The sequence below is a fragment of the Papaver somniferum genome, unplaced genomic scaffold, assembly GCF_003573695.1.
Source record: "Papaver somniferum cultivar HN1 unplaced genomic scaffold, ASM357369v1 unplaced-scaffold_133, whole genome shotgun sequence".
Classification (NCBI taxonomy): Eukaryota; Viridiplantae; Streptophyta; class Magnoliopsida; order Ranunculales; family Papaveraceae; genus Papaver; species Papaver somniferum.
Genome location: NW_020622492.1, coordinates 16,966,474 through 16,982,394, shown reverse-complemented (window position 1 = coordinate 16,982,394; position 15,921 = coordinate 16,966,474). Strand labels below are relative to the sequence as shown.

Here is a 15,921-nt window from a genome sequence, read left to right as displayed (position 1 = left end):
GATTGCACCTAGTTTGTTTATGCTTGAGAATCTTCTCTTCTGATATAAGATTCACTCAAACTAGATCGAAGTTTCGACGGGGATCTTTATATTGTTTGTATATCTAAAGATGTCTTGTGATAATCCATTGTTAACAGACTCCGTTCTGTGTGTGATTGATCACAAGATATTCAAGTTGATTGTGTGCAGGTGTTTATTGAAGTTCTAAGAAGATTTGAAGACAAAGAAGATACTTGGGTTCATAATCTTTGGTGTGCACGATACTTGTTTCGGCTGGAAAAGGATCCAACTATAATCAGTTTATCTTTGTGATAGATTTGATTGATTAGTTGAGTAGATCGGCACCAATACGTTTATTTGTGATTAAAAGTATTGATTGCATAATCTTAACAATTACTTTGGTAATTGTTATTGGATAGATCTATGGACCTGACAAAGGAGTTTATTGGGATAAACGGAAGAGCCTTTTGTCAAACTCATATCACTTGGTTGAAAAGAGTTGTTACCGAACAGATTTGTTGTTCCTTTACTGTTTGGAATACGAACAAAAGAATTGTTCCAAGTGCGTGACTTATTTCAAGTTGGAGGCGCAGGGATACATACGTAACTAGGTGAATTATAGGTTTAGTTGCTTCGTCTCAACTATACGAAGTTGGTTTAGATTTTGTATAGTGGATTAATCCTGAGAGTATTCAATTCTTGACAAGGTCCCAGGGTTTTTCTGCATTTGCGGTTTCCTCGTTAACAATTGCTAAGTCTTTTACTTTTCTATTTCCGCAATTATAATTTTTTTATTATAATTAGAAGTAAAATACACAAACGCTAATTCCTATTTACCTGATAGCAATCCTATTGTGTTTGGTTAAGTCCGAACCTTTTATCAAGTAAACATACTTCGTTGTTGTATTGTCTCGATCTTGTATCCATAGTCAATCACACAAGTTATCTTGTTGTCATATTGTCTCGATCTTGTATCCATAGACGATCACACGGAGTATGAACCAATTATTTGTATTGTCTCGACTCAGTCCATAGACAATCACTTTCGGAGAAAGGACTTATAGGTGGAAATTTTTTAGATTGAGGTATATTTGGGTACCCTAGTCTTTTCATCTTCATAATCAGCAACTTTTGGATTGCAGTTCCTTTAGCATTCTTTTTTTTTTATGTCTTTGCAGGGATAAAACAAATTTATGTCAATGGTTACTTTTAAGTACATGATTACATTCATTGTACCATTCCAATGACGTTGCGTTGGCGCTGAGCTATATCTAGCTAACAAGTTCCCTGAGGATACGAAATTTTATCGAGTACAACAATGTGTGTATTGTACTTAGTATTAATGTGGATAAGTTGCCAAGAACGATGGGGGGAGATGATTACAAAGTATGGAAGCCTAATTATAAGGGAACTTTCACGGTCAGTTCTGCCAAGAATTTGTCACGTAAATGTTTTGATAAGCTGGATGGAGCTAGTCTAATTTGGAGATTAATTATTCATCCTTCCCTGGCAGCTAGAAATTGGAATTTATTGCGAGGGGCTTGCGCAACTTTGGACAAGGTTCTAATTAGAATAAAAATTCCAGTAGTTAATAAGTGTTGTTTATGTAACGCATATGAAGAATCACTTGAGCATATTTCGTGGTCTTGTTCTTTTGCTGTCAAGGCTTGGTCTTGGATTTCAGAAATTTTTGATCTATTTCCTCACCCCCATCTTCCTACGGCTTACAAACACGCTAAAGGTATGAGTCTAATCTTTAAAGATGTTTGGTTACTTGCTATCCTAGTGACGGGGTCGGAATTATGGATGACTAGAAATAGTTTCGTCTATGACAACAAACCAGTAAGTTGGACTCTTTTCTGGAAGAAAGTTTTTAATCAAGTTCATGAGTACTCTTGTCGCATGAAGAGATATATGATTAATACCACAGATGATTTACGTGTGATAAATTATTTTAGAGTCAAGCACAGAAAAGTGAATATTAAGGATCCAGTTGAGTGTTTTTGGTCTTTACCGGAGAGTAATGAACTTCTTATTTGTTGTGATGGTACGGCAAAAGGAAATCCGGGAGTTGCTGGGGCTGGTGTTGTTGCTCGTGATAGTGGAGCTAGAGTTTTGGGGGCTATGTGCATTGGCTTAGGTGTCACTACCACCTATTTGACTGAACTTAATGGAATTATTATTGGTCTTAAATGGGCTCTAAAGTGGGGTTTTAATAGGATCAGAATCAGGTCTGATTCGTGGAGTGCAGTTCAGGTTTTCTCTTCTGATTTAATTTTTATTCCTTGGTTTGCTCGAAGTCGTCGGGTTGCTGTTCGTGCAAGATATGAAAACAATATTTTTGAGCACACTTTCTGTGAAGCTAACTTTTCTGCGGATGCCATAGCGAAGTGTGGGTGCCTTCTTCAAAATGGAGAGGGATTAAACTATGATGATATATCTCATTTTATTAATTCTGTGCAATATTCACATGTATCTTATTATCGATTTATTTAGGTTTTAAGTTTTTCGAGACGTTTTGACCTCTTTTCTTATCTCCTACGTTGTAACTCTTTTGTTATTTATTAATATAATTTTAGACTTACCAAAAAAAAAGTATTTAGATATGGGAATTTCATTCCCAACACATCTTTATCATCTTCCTTTAGACGAAATGGTCACTCACTTACATTTGAACCTCGACTAATCATGTGAGTGTTATCAGGATGCATGTCTTTGTTAAATTGCTTGACAATGGACATACACAAAAAAAATAATAAATTGATTAGTCAAAATTTATAATAATAGATAACAAAATTTATAAAGAATAGAGGTCACAGCAACCCCAAAAACTTGTAAACTGCTTGAATCTAATAAGCAACATTAGGATATTCAACTGAATTCAAAAAATGAGGTCTTCCATCATAATGTAAACCTTCTTCATTGCTAAGAAAACAACCACTTTTCACCATAGCATCTGCAGATAAGTTCGCCTCCCTATAGGTACAAGTAGAATACACATGCATTGCACGTCGATTGCTGAGAATATGCCTTCCTGGTGAAACCATTTGCTAATCTCGATACGCGACCACACGACAGTTAGGGATTGAACTGACCATTTCCTTGCGCTTCTTTTGTACCTGCCGCTTTAACCTAAGGATGTAAATAACAAAAGAAGTTGCCTAGCACTATGCAAAGCGCAATAATTTGATAATAATTTATTTTCACACTGATCTCTTTATAGTAAACCTCTAATAAAGTGTGTTTGTCATCAATTTATAATTAATCAAAATTTCACCTATAACTCAAAAACTTGTGCCAGTTGGTTATTAGTTCTTGTTACCAATTAGGAAGGAAAGCTTATTCTTGTTGTTGTTGATGCCACTTTTAAAATCCCGTCACCCTCTCAAGCACCACAAACACGTTGGAAGTGCATACCCAGATAACAAAGATGCAAAGAGTTCAAATGGCATAATTTGCAGCCTTGCACTTCCATCATAGGCTTGAAATCTATCACCCCTGTTAGAATTGAGCGAGTAAGTAATTTAAGTCACATCTAAACACGGATACGACCCTCTAATTCCACACAATAACACAAACAAAGGTACTGAAAATCAGACTGCATAAAAAGTGGTGCAATGCATAATTAATAAAAAGAAACGTAAGCAAACATTTACTTAGCCCCGATTTGCAGTTTAAGAGAGTGATGATGCAACACTCCCTGCATCAAATTGGAGATATGCTGCTTCCACAAAAGCTGCAGGGAAGCTCTGAAGTTGTTTATAGACATGCACCACCAAGTGTAAGTGCAACGTAGCATATCCTACATATCAAATTCTGAAATGCATAAGTAAACGCTTTGTGAAGTTCCACAGAATGATCAAATGGTGAAATCAATGATTCTAAATCGTAAAAGATTAAATTTTTAGGACTTCAATCATCCATAAAATGAAACACAAAGGTCAATTATTTACCTAACAAACAATAAAAACACCTAATGACAGGAATATATACAAATATCATATTTATACACCATCGACATGAGTATCGCAATCCAGATTTGTAGTGAAAAATGTTAAGGATCCAATTGAGTGTTTTTGGTCTTTACCGGAGAGTAATGAACTTTTTATTTGTTGTGATGGTACGACAAGAGGAAATCCGGGAGTTGCTGGGGGTGGTGTTGTTGCTCGTGATAGTGGAGCTAGAGTTTTGGGGGCTATGTGCATTGGTTTAGGTGTCACTACCACCTATTTGGCTGAACTTAATGGAATTATTATTGGTCTTGAATGGGCTCTAAAGTGGGGTTTTAATAGGATCAGAATCAGGTCTGATTCGTGGAGTGCAGTTTAGGTTTTCTCTTCTGATTTAATTTCTATTCCTTGGTTTGCTCGAAGTCGTCGGGTTGCTGTTCGTGCAAGATATGAAAACAATATTTTTGAGCACACTTTCTGTGAAGCTAACTTTTCCGCGGATGCCATAGCGAAGTGTGGGTGCCTTCTTCAAAATGGAGAGGGATGAAACTATGATGATATGTCTCATTTTATTAATTCTGTGCAATATTCACATGTATCTTATTATCGATTTATTTAGGTTTTTAAGTTTTTCGGGACGTTTTGACCTCTTTTCTTATCTCCTACGTTGTAACTCTTTTGTTATTTATTAATACAATTTTGGACTTACCAAAAAAAAAAGTACTTAGATATGGGAATTTCATTCCCAACACATCTTTATCATCTTCCTTTAGACGAAATGGTCACTTACTTACATTTGAACCTCGACTAATCATGTTAGTGTTATCAGGATGCATGTCTTTGTTAAATTGCTTGACAATGGACATACGCAAAAAATAAAATAAATTGATTAGTCAAAATTTATAATAATAGATAACAAAATTTATAAAGAATAGAGGTCACAGCAACCCCAAAAACTTGTAAACTGCTTGAATCTAATAAGCAACATTAGGATATTCAACTGAATTCAAAAAATGAGGTCTTCCATCATAATGTAAACCTTCTTCATTGCTAAGAAAACAACCACTTTTCACCATGCCATCTGCAGATAAGTTCGCTTTCCTATAGGTACAAGTAGAATACACATGCATTGCACGTCGATTGCTGAGAATATGCCTTCCTGGTGAAACCATTTGCTAATCTTGATACGCAACCACACGTCAATTAGGGATTGAACTGACCGTTTCCTTGCGCTTCTTTTGTACCTGCCGCTTTAACCTAAGGATGTAAATAACAAAAGAAGTTGCCTAGCACTATGCAAAGCGCAATAATTTGATAATAATTTATTTTCACACTGATCTCCTTATAGTAAACCTCTAATAAAGTGTGTTTGTCATCAATTTATAATTAATCAAAATTTCACCTATAACTCAAAAACTTGTGCCAGTTGGTTATTAGTTCTTGTTACCAAATAGGAAGGAAAGCTTATTCTTGTTGTTGTTGATGCCACTTTTAAAATCCCGTCATCCTCTCAAGCACCACAAACACGTTGAAGTGCATACCCAGATAACAAAGATGAAAAGAGTTCAAATGGCATAATTTGCAGCCTTGCACTTCCATCATAGGCTTGAAATCTATCACCCCTGTTAGAATTGAACGAGTAAGTAATTTAAGTCACATCTAAACACGGATACGACCCTCTAATTCCAGGCAATAACACAAACAAAGGTACTGAAGATCAGACTGCATAAAAAGTGGTGCAATGCATAATTAATAAAAAGAAACGTAAGTAAACATTTACTTAGCCCCGCTTTGCAGTTTAAAAGAGTGATGATGCAACACTCCCTGCATCAAATTGGAGATATGCTGCTTCCACAAAAGCTGCAGGGAAGCTCTGAAGTTGTTTATAGACATGCACCACCAAGTGTAAGTGCAACTTAGCATATCCTACATATCAAATTCTGAAATGCATAAGTAAACGCTTTGTGAAGTTCTACAGAATGATCAAATGGTGAAATCAATGATTCTAAATCGTAAAAGATTAAATTTTTAGGACTTCAATCATCCATAAAATGAAACACAAAGGTCAAGTATTTACCTAACAAACAATAAAAACACCTAATGACAGGAATATATACAGATATCATATTTATACACCATCACCATCGACATGAGTATCGCAATCCAGATTTGAAGTGAAAAATGTTAAGGATCCAGTTGAGTGTTTTTGGTCTTTACCGGAGAGTAATGAACTTCTTATTTGTTGTGATGGTACGGCAAGAGGAAATCCGGGAGTTGCTGGGGCTGGTGTTGTTGCTCGTGATAGTGGAGCTAGAGTTTTGGGGGCTATGTGCATTGGTTTAGGTGTCACTACCACCTATTTGGCTGAACTTAATGGAATTATTATTGGTCTTGAATGGGCTCTAAAGTGGGGTTTTAATAGGATCAGAATCAGGTCTGATTCGTGGAGTGCAGTTCAGGTTTTCTCTTCTGATTTAATTTTTATTCCTTGGTTTGCTCGAAGTCGTCGGGTTGCTGTTCGTGCAAGATATGAAAACAATATTTTTGAGCACACTTTCTGTGAAGCTAACTTTTCTGCGGATGCCATAGCAAAGTGTGGGGTGCCTTCTTCAAAATGGAGAGGGATTAAACTATGATGATATGTCTCATTTTATTAATTCTGTGCAATATTCACATGTATCTTATTATCGATTTATTTAGGTTTTAAGTTTTTCGGGACGTTTTTACCTTTTTTCTTTTCTCCTACGTTGTAACTCTTTTGTTATTTATTAATACAATTTCGGACTTACCAAAAAAAAAGTACTTAGATATGGGAATTTTATTCCCAACACATCTTTATCATCTTCCTTTAGACGAAATGGTCACTTACTTACATTTGAACCTCGACTAATCATGTGAGTGTTATCAGGATGCATGTCTTTGTTAAATTGCTTGACAATGGACATATGCAAAAAAAATAATAAATTGATTAGTCAAAATTTATAATAATAGATAACAAAATTTATAATGAATAGAGGTCACAACAACCCCAAAAACTTGTAAACTGCTTGAATCTAATAAGCAACATTAGGATATTCAAATGAATTCAAAAAATGAGGTCTTCCATCATAATGTAAACCTTCTTCATTGCTAAGAAAACAACCACTTTTCACCATGCCATCTGCAGATAAGTTCGCCTCCCTATAGGTACAAGTAGAATACACGTGCATTGCACGTCGATTGCTGAGAATATGCCTTCCTGGTGAAACCATTTGCTAATCTCGATACGCGACCACACGACAATTAGGGATTGAACTGACCATTTCCTTGCGCTTCTTTTGTACCTGCCGCTTTAACCTAAGGATGTAAATAACAAAAGAAGTTGCCTAGCACTATGCAAAGCGCAATAATTTGATAATAATTTATTTTCACACTGATCTCCTTATAGTAAACCTCTAATAAAGTGTGTTTGTCATCAATTTATAATTAATCAAAATTTCACCTATAACTCAAAAACTAGTGCCAGTTGGTTATTAGTTCTTGATACCAAATAGGAAGGAAAGCTTATTCTTGTTGTTGTTGATGCCACTTTTAAAATCCCGTCACCCTCTCAAGCACCACAAACACGTTGGAAGTGCATACCCAGATAACAAAGATGCAAAGAGTTCAAATGGCATAATTTGCAGCCTTGCACTTCCATCATAGGCTTGAAATCTATCACCCCTGTTAGAATTGAGCGAGTAAGTAATTTAAGTCACATCTAAACACGGATACGACCCTCTAATTCCACACAATAACACAAACAAAGGTACTGAAAATCAGACTGCATAAAAAGTGGTGCAATGCATAATTAATAAAAAGAAACGTAAGCAAACATTTACTTAGCCCCGATTTGCAGTTTAAGAGAGTGATGATGCAACACTCCCTGCATCAAATTGGAGATATGCTGCTTCCACAAAAGCTGCAGGGAAGCTCTGAAGTTGTTTATAGACATGCACCACCAAGTGTAAGTGCAACGTAGCATATCCTACATATCAAATTCTGAAATGCATAAGTAAACGCTTTGTGAAGTTCCACAGAATGATCAAATGGTGAAATCAATGATTCTAAATCGTAAAAGATTAAATTTTTAGGACTTCAATCATCCATAAAATGAAACACAAAGGTCAATTATTTACCTAACAAACAATAAAAACACCTAATGACAGGAATATATACAAATATCATATTTATACACCATCGACATGAGTATCGCAATCCAGATTTGTAGTGAAAAATGTTAAGGATCCAATTGAGTGTTTTTGGTCTTTACCGGAGAGTAATGAACTTTTTATTTGTTGTGATGGTACGACAAGAGGAAATCCGGGAGTTGCTGGGGGTGGTGTTGTTGCTCGTGATAGTGGAGCTAGAGTTTTGGGGGCTATGTGCATTGGTTTAGGTGTCACTACCACCTATTTGGCTGAACTTAATGGAATTATTATTGGTCTTGAATGGGCTCTAAAGTGGGGTTTTAATAGGATCAGAATCAGGTCTGATTCGTGGAGTGCAGTTTAGGTTTTCTCTTCTGATTTAATTTCTATTCCTTGGTTTGCTCGAAGTCGTCGGGTTGCTGTTCGTGCAAGATATGAAAACAATATTTTTGAGCACACTTTCTGTGAAGCTAACTTTTCCGCGGATGCCATAGCGAAGTGTGGGTGCCTTCTTCAAAATGGAGAGGGATGAAACTATGATGATATGTCTCATTTTATTAATTCTGTGCAATATTCACATGTATCTTATTATCGATTTATTTAGGTTTTTAAGTTTTTCGGGACGTTTTGACCTCTTTTCTTATCTCCTACGTTGTAACTCTTTTGTTATTTATTAATACAATTTTGGACTTACCAAAAAAAAAAGTACTTAGATATGGGAATTTCATTCCCAACACATCTTTATCATCTTCCTTTAGACGAAATGGTCACTTACTTACATTTGAACCTCGACTAATCATGTTAGTGTTATCAGGATGCATGTCTTTGTTAAATTGCTTGACAATGGACATACGCAAAAAAAAATAATAAATTGATTAGTCAAAATTTATAATAATAGATAACAAAATTTATAAAGAATAGAGGTCACAGCAACCCCAAAAACTTGTAAACTGCTTGAATCTAATAAGCAACATTAGGATATTCAACTGAATTCAAAAAATGAGGTCTTCCATCATAATGTAAACCTTCTTCATTGCTAAGAAAACAACCACTTTTCACCATGCCATCTGCAGATAAGTTCGCTTTCCTATAGGTACAAGTAGAATACACATGCATTGCACGTCGATTGCTGAGAATATGCCTTCCTGGTGAAACCATTTGCTAATCTTGATACGCAACCACACGTCAATTAGGGATTGAACTGACCGTTTCCTTGCGCTTCTTTTGTACCTGCCGCTTTAACCTAAGGATGTAAATAACAAAAGAAGTTGCCTAGCACTATGCAAAGCGCAATAATTTGATAATAATTTATTTTCACACTGATCTCCTTATAGTAAACCTCTAATAAAGTGTGTTTGTCATCAATTTATAATTAATCAAAATTTCACCTATAACTCAAAAACTAGTGCCAGTTGGTTATTAGTTCTTGATACCAAATAGGAAGGAAAGCTTATTCTTGTTGTTGTTGATGCCACTTTTAAAATCCCGTCACCCTCTCAAGCACCACAAACACGTTGGAAGTGCATACCCAGATAACAAAGATGCAAAGAGTTCAAATGGCATAATTTGCAGCCTTGCACTTCCATCATAGGCTTGAAATCTATCACCCCTGTTACAATTGAGCGAGTAAGTAATTTAAGTCACATCTAAACACGGATACAACCCTCTAATTCCAGGCAATAACACAAACAAAGGTACTGAAAATCAGACTGCATAAAAAGTGGTGCAATGCATAATTAATAAAAAGAAACGTAAGCAAACATTTACTTAAACCCGATTTGCAGTTTAAGAGAGGGATGATGCAACACTCCCTGCATCAAATTGGAGATATGCTGCTTCCACAAAAGCTGCAGGGAAGCTCTGAAGTTGTTTATAGACATGCACCACCAAGTGTAAGTGCAATTTAGCATATCCTACATATCAAATTCTGAAATGCATAAGTAAACGCTTTGTGATGTTCTACAGAATGATCAAATGGTGAAATCAATGATTCTAAATCGTAAAAGATTAAATTTTTAGGACTTCAATCATCCATAAAATGAAACACAAAGGTCAAGTATTTACCTAACAAACAATAAAAACACCTAATGACAGGAATATATACAGATATCATATTTATACACCATCACCATCGACATGAGTATCGCAATCCAGATTTGAAGTGAAAAATGTTAAGGATCCAGTTGAGTGTTTTTGGTCTTTACCGGAGAGTAATGAACTTCTTATTTGTTGTGATGGTACGGCAAGAGGAAATCCGGGAGTTGCTGGGGCTGGTGTTGTTGCTCGTGATAGTGGAGCTAGAGTTTTGGGGGCTATGTGCATTGGTTTAGGTGTCACTACCACCTATTTGGCTGAACTTAATGGAATTATTATTGGTCTTGAATGGGCTCTAAAGTGGGGTTTTAATAGGATCAGAATCAGGTCTGATTCGTGGAGTGCAGTTCAGGTTTTCTCTTCTGATTTAATTTTTATTCCTTGGTTTGCTCGAAGTCGTCGGGTTGCTGTTCGTGCAAGATATGAAAACAATATTTTTGAGCACACTTTCTGTGAAGCTAACTTTTCTGCGGATGCCATAGCAAAGTGTGGGGTGCCTTCTTCAAAATGGAGAGGGATTAAACTATGATGATATGTCTCATTTTATTAATTCTGTGCAATATTCACATGTATCTTATTATCGATTTATTTAGGTTTTAAGTTTTTCGGGACGTTTTTACCTTTTTTCTTTTCTCCTACGTTGTAACTCTTTTGTTATTTATTAATACAATTTCGGACTTACCAAAAAAAAAGTACTTAGATATGGGAATTTTATTCCCAACACATCTTTATCATCTTCCTTTAGACGAAATGGTCACTTACTTACATTTGAACCTCGACTAATCATGTGAGTGTTATCAGGATGCATGTCTTTGTTAAATTGCTTGACAATGGACATATGCAAAAAAAATAATAAATTGATTAGTCAAAATTTATAATAATAGATAACAAAATTTATAATGAATAGAGGTCACAACAACCCCAAAAACTTGTAAACTGCTTGAATCTAATAAGCAACATTAGGATATTCAAATGAATTCAAAAAATGAGGTCTTCCATCATAATGTAAACCTTCTTCATTGCTAAGAAAACAACCACTTTTCACCATGCCATCTGCAGATAAGTTCGCCTCCCTATAGGTACAAGTAGAATACACGTGCATTGCACGTCGATTGCTGAGAATATGCCTTCCTGGTGAAACCATTTGCTAATCTCGATACGCGACCACACGACAATTAGGGATTGAACTGACCATTTCCTTGCGCTTCTTTTGTACCTGCCGCTTTAACCTAAGGATGTAAATAACAAAAGAAGTTGCCTAGCACTATGCAAAGCGCAATAATTTGATAATAATTTATTTTCACACTGATCTCCTTATAGTAAACCTCTAATAAAGTGTGTTTGTCATCAATTTATAATTAATCAAAATTTCACCTATAACTCAAAAACTAGTGCCAGTTGGTTATTAGTTCTTGATACCAAATAGGAAGGAAAGCTTATTCTTGTTGTTGTTGATGCCACTTTTAAAATCCCGTCACCCTCTCAAGCACCACAAACACGTTGGAAGTGCATACCCAGATAACAAAGATGCAAAGAGTTCAAATGGCATAATTTGCAGCCTTGCACTTCCATCATAGGCTTGAAATCTATCACCCCTGTTACAATTGAGCGAGTAAGTAATTTAAGTCACATCTAAACACGGATACAACCCTCTAATTCCAGGCAATAACACAAACAAAGGTACTGAAAATCAGACTGCATAAAAAGTGGTGCAATGCATAATTAATAAAAAGAAACGTAAGCAAACATTTACTTAAACCCGATTTGCAGTTTAAGAGAGGGATGATGCAACACTCCCTGCATCAAATTGGAGATATGCTGCTTCCACAAAAGCTGCAGGGAAGCTCTGAAGTTGTTTATAGACATGCACCACCAAGTGTAAGTGCAACTTAGCATATCCTACATATCAAATTCTGAAATGCATAAGTAAACGCTTTGTGATGTTCTACAGAATGATCAAATGGTGAAATCAATGATTCTAAATCGTAAAAGATTAAATTTTTAGGACTTCAATCATCCATAAAATGAAACACAAAGGTCAAGTATTTACCTAACAAACAATAAAAACACCTAATGACAGGAATATATACAGATATCATATTTATACACCATCACCATCGACATGAGTATTGCAATCCAGATTTGCAGTGAAAAATGTTAAGGATCCAGTTGAGTGTTTTTGGTCTTTACCGGAGAGTAATGAACTTCTTATTTGTTGTGATGATACGGCAAGAGGAAATCCGGGAGTTGCTGGGGCTGGTGGTGTTGCTCGTGATAGTGGAGCTAGATTTTTGGGGGCTATGTGCATTGGTTTAGGTGTCACTACCACCTATTTGGCTGAACTTAATGGAATTATTATTGGTCTTGAATGGGCTCTAAAGTGGGGTTTTAATAGGATCATAATCAGGTCTGATTCGTGGAGTGCAGTTCAGGTTTTCTCTTCTGATTTAATTTCTATTCCTTGGTTTGTTCGAAGTCGTCGGGTTGCTGTTCGTGCAAGATATGCCATTTAATTTCTATTCCTTGGTTTGCTCGAAAACAATATTTTTGAGCACACTTTCTGTGAAGCTAACTTTTCTGAGGATGCCATGGCGAAGTGTGGGGTGCCTTCTTCAAAATGGAGAGGGATTAAACTATGATGATATGTCTCATTTTATTAATTCTGTGCAATATTCACATGTATCTTATTATCGATTTATTTAGGTTTTAAGTTTTTCGGGACGTTTTGACTTCTTTTCTTTTCTCCTACGTTGTAACTCTTTTGTTATTTATTAATACAATTTTGGACTTACAAAAAAAAAGTACTTAGATATGGGAATTTCATTCCCAACACATCTTTATCATCTTCCTTTAGACGAAATGGTCACTTACTTACATTTGAACCTCGACTAATCATGTTAGTGTTATCAGGATGCATGTCTTTGTTAAATTGCTTGACAATGGACATACGCAAAAAAAAATAATAAATTGATTAGTCAAAATTTATAATAATAGATAACAAAATTTATAAAGAATAGAGGTCACAGCAACCCCAAAAACTTGTAAACTGCTTGAATCTAATAAGCAACATTAGGATATTCAACTGAATTCAAAAAATGAGGTCTTCCATCATAATGTAAACCTTCTTCATTGCTAAGAAAACAACCACTTTTCACCATGCCATCTGCAGATAAGTTCGCTTTCCTATAGGTACAAGTAGAATACACATGCATTGCACGTCGATTGCTGAGAATATGCCTTCCTGGTGAAACCATTTGCTAATCTTGATACGCAACCACACGTCAATTAGGGATTGAACTGACCGTTTCCTTGCGCTTCTTTTGTACCTGCCGCTTTAACCTAAGGATGTAAATAACAAAAGAAGTTGCCTAGCACTATGCAAAGCGCAATAATTTGATAATAATTTATTTTCACACTGATCTCCTTATAGTAAACCTCTAATAAAGTGTGTTTGTCATCAATTTATAATTAATCAAAATTTCACCTATAACTCAAAAACTTGTGCCAGTTGGTTATTAGTTCTTGTTACCAAATAGGAAGGAAAGCTTATTCTTGTTGTTGTTGATGCCACTTTTAAAATCCCGTCATCCTCTCAAGCACCACAAACACGTTGAAGTGCATACCCAGATAACAAAGATGAAAAGAGTTCAAATGGCATAATTTGCAGCCTTGCACTTCCATCATAGGCTTGAAATCTATCACCCCTGTTAGAATTGAACGAGTAAGTAATTTAAGTCACATCTAAACACGGATACGACCCTCTAATTCCAGGCAATAACACAAACAAAGGTACTGAAGATCAGACTGCATAAAAAGTGGTGCAATGCATAATTAATAAAAAGAAACGTAAGTAAACATTTACTTAGCCCCGCTTTGCAGTTTAAAAGAGTGATGATGCAACACTCCCTGCATCAAATTGGAGATATGCTGCTTCCACAAAAGCTGCAGGGAAGCTCTGAAGTTGTTTATAGACATGCACCACCAAGTGTAAGTGCAACTTAGCATATCCTACATATCAAATTCTGAAATGCATAAGTAAACGCTTTGTGAAGTTCTACAGAATGATCAAATGGTGAAATCAATGATTCTAAATCGTAAAAGATTAAATTTTTAGGACTTCAATCATCCATAAAATGAAACACAAAGGTCAAGTATTTACCTAACAAACAATAAAAACACCTAATGACAGGAATATATACAGATATCATATTTATACACCATCACCATCGACATGAGTATCGCAATCCAGATTTGCAGTGAAAAATGTTGTGGTTTTTAGTTTTTACCAGATGTTTTCTTAAATGTACTTGGTGTGCCATGATCATAAGTTATGGGCACGTCCCAATTCTTCCATTTCTTTCATTTGCACGTTTTCAGACATGCACTGAACGCTCCTTACTAACAGAATCCAAATTACGTTTATGTCTGTGCATGAATGTACCATGTAAATACACAATTCACAAAGTAGCATTCTAACTCATGAATTCTAATTAAACGTACAATCATATCCAAATACATAGTCGCATACACATAATTAAGTCATACAGATATATTCTAGGACAATGACAATATGAAATTTTAAACGCAATTAGGCGTGATGTTGAAGATATATTACCTTAACTCTCGGGAAGATCCCATTATGCAAATATCGATAGCTTGGTCTTCCCATTATGCAAATATCGATAGCTTGGACGTCACCATCATCATAATTTTAAGTTTAGGCTATAACGTAACAAATACGCCTAACTCCCTATCTTGTAGCCCACTCCATACCCACAATAATACTATACAATTCAGTCAAGTAGTTGTTTGTAATTCCAAGGCCAATAGACATTGCTCGAAGGACATATGCAAACTGTTGAAATAATATACCACAAGCTCGGTCTTCTAGTTCAAAATATAGATAAGATCGAGATTTCCTAGGATTTTCATCCCAAATTCAGATTTTAAATAACTTGTGAGATCTCTTATTCCATTAAGAGTACTTATCATGTCCATACCGTCGACATAGATAGCTATAATTCTGAATCAGGAACTTATTTAATACGCATGGCACAAAACCTTACTTGTTTATCCCTTCCCAATCAAATAGTCACTTAGACGGGTATACCATATCCGCCTGATTGTTTAAATCAATAAGTGAGTGTTTCAGTGTAACTACAAATACACTCCGTGGTTTAGAGTCATTCGACTTGGGAAGCACAAGGCCATCATGAACTTTTGCAAATATCTTTGAGTCTAAATCTCCAGAAATATAACCACATCTATTATGTTTCAATTTCTTTTGAAACTACCAAGCAAACTAATTATCTGAACGTTATGATGTTGAAAAGAGTAAGCGATCCAGGGGTTTGTGAGAAACCTCACGCCACAAGGTGATTCTTTATACTTTAAGACCTCATTCTTCTCACTACACTTTGTGACAAATAACCACATATGTCCCACAGGCTTTACACTTGGTTGGTTAGCACTACCACACCAAATACCCGTATATTTGTCGAAGAACTGAGTTATACCTGGATTGCGTAGGCCAAATATACTCTTTATTTGAAATTAATCAAAATAAAGCATGGTTCGATCTCATTGTGCTCTACTTATGGAACAACTATTTATGGATTATATCATCACTGTGCACGCATGATCCTTCCATTGACTCATGTGTATTCTCATAATCCGTCAAGATTTAATTGTTCTCTAGAATCATTTGA

At 35.6% G+C, this 15,921-nt stretch overlaps 2 long non-coding RNA genes across 2 annotated transcripts; both read right to left on the bottom strand.

The window, feature by feature from the left end:
• Positions 1–9,367: 9,367 nt before the first annotated feature.
• On the bottom strand, positions 9,368–10,392 carry LOC113333521. The gene is made up of 3 exons (XR_003352105.1): positions 10,324–10,392; positions 9,887–10,032; positions 9,368–9,728 (listed from the first exon to the last, which is right to left on the bottom strand). It is a non-coding gene; the product is annotated as an uncharacterized LOC113333521 (long non-coding RNA).
• Positions 10,393–11,211: 819 nt separating this feature from the next.
• LOC113333496 lies at positions 11,212–12,536 on the bottom strand. Its single transcript, XR_003352067.1, has 3 exons — positions 12,404–12,536; positions 11,967–12,112; positions 11,212–11,808 (listed from the first exon to the last, which is right to left on the bottom strand). It is a non-coding gene; the product is annotated as an uncharacterized LOC113333496 (long non-coding RNA).
• Positions 12,537–15,921: the final 3,385 nt, after the last annotated feature.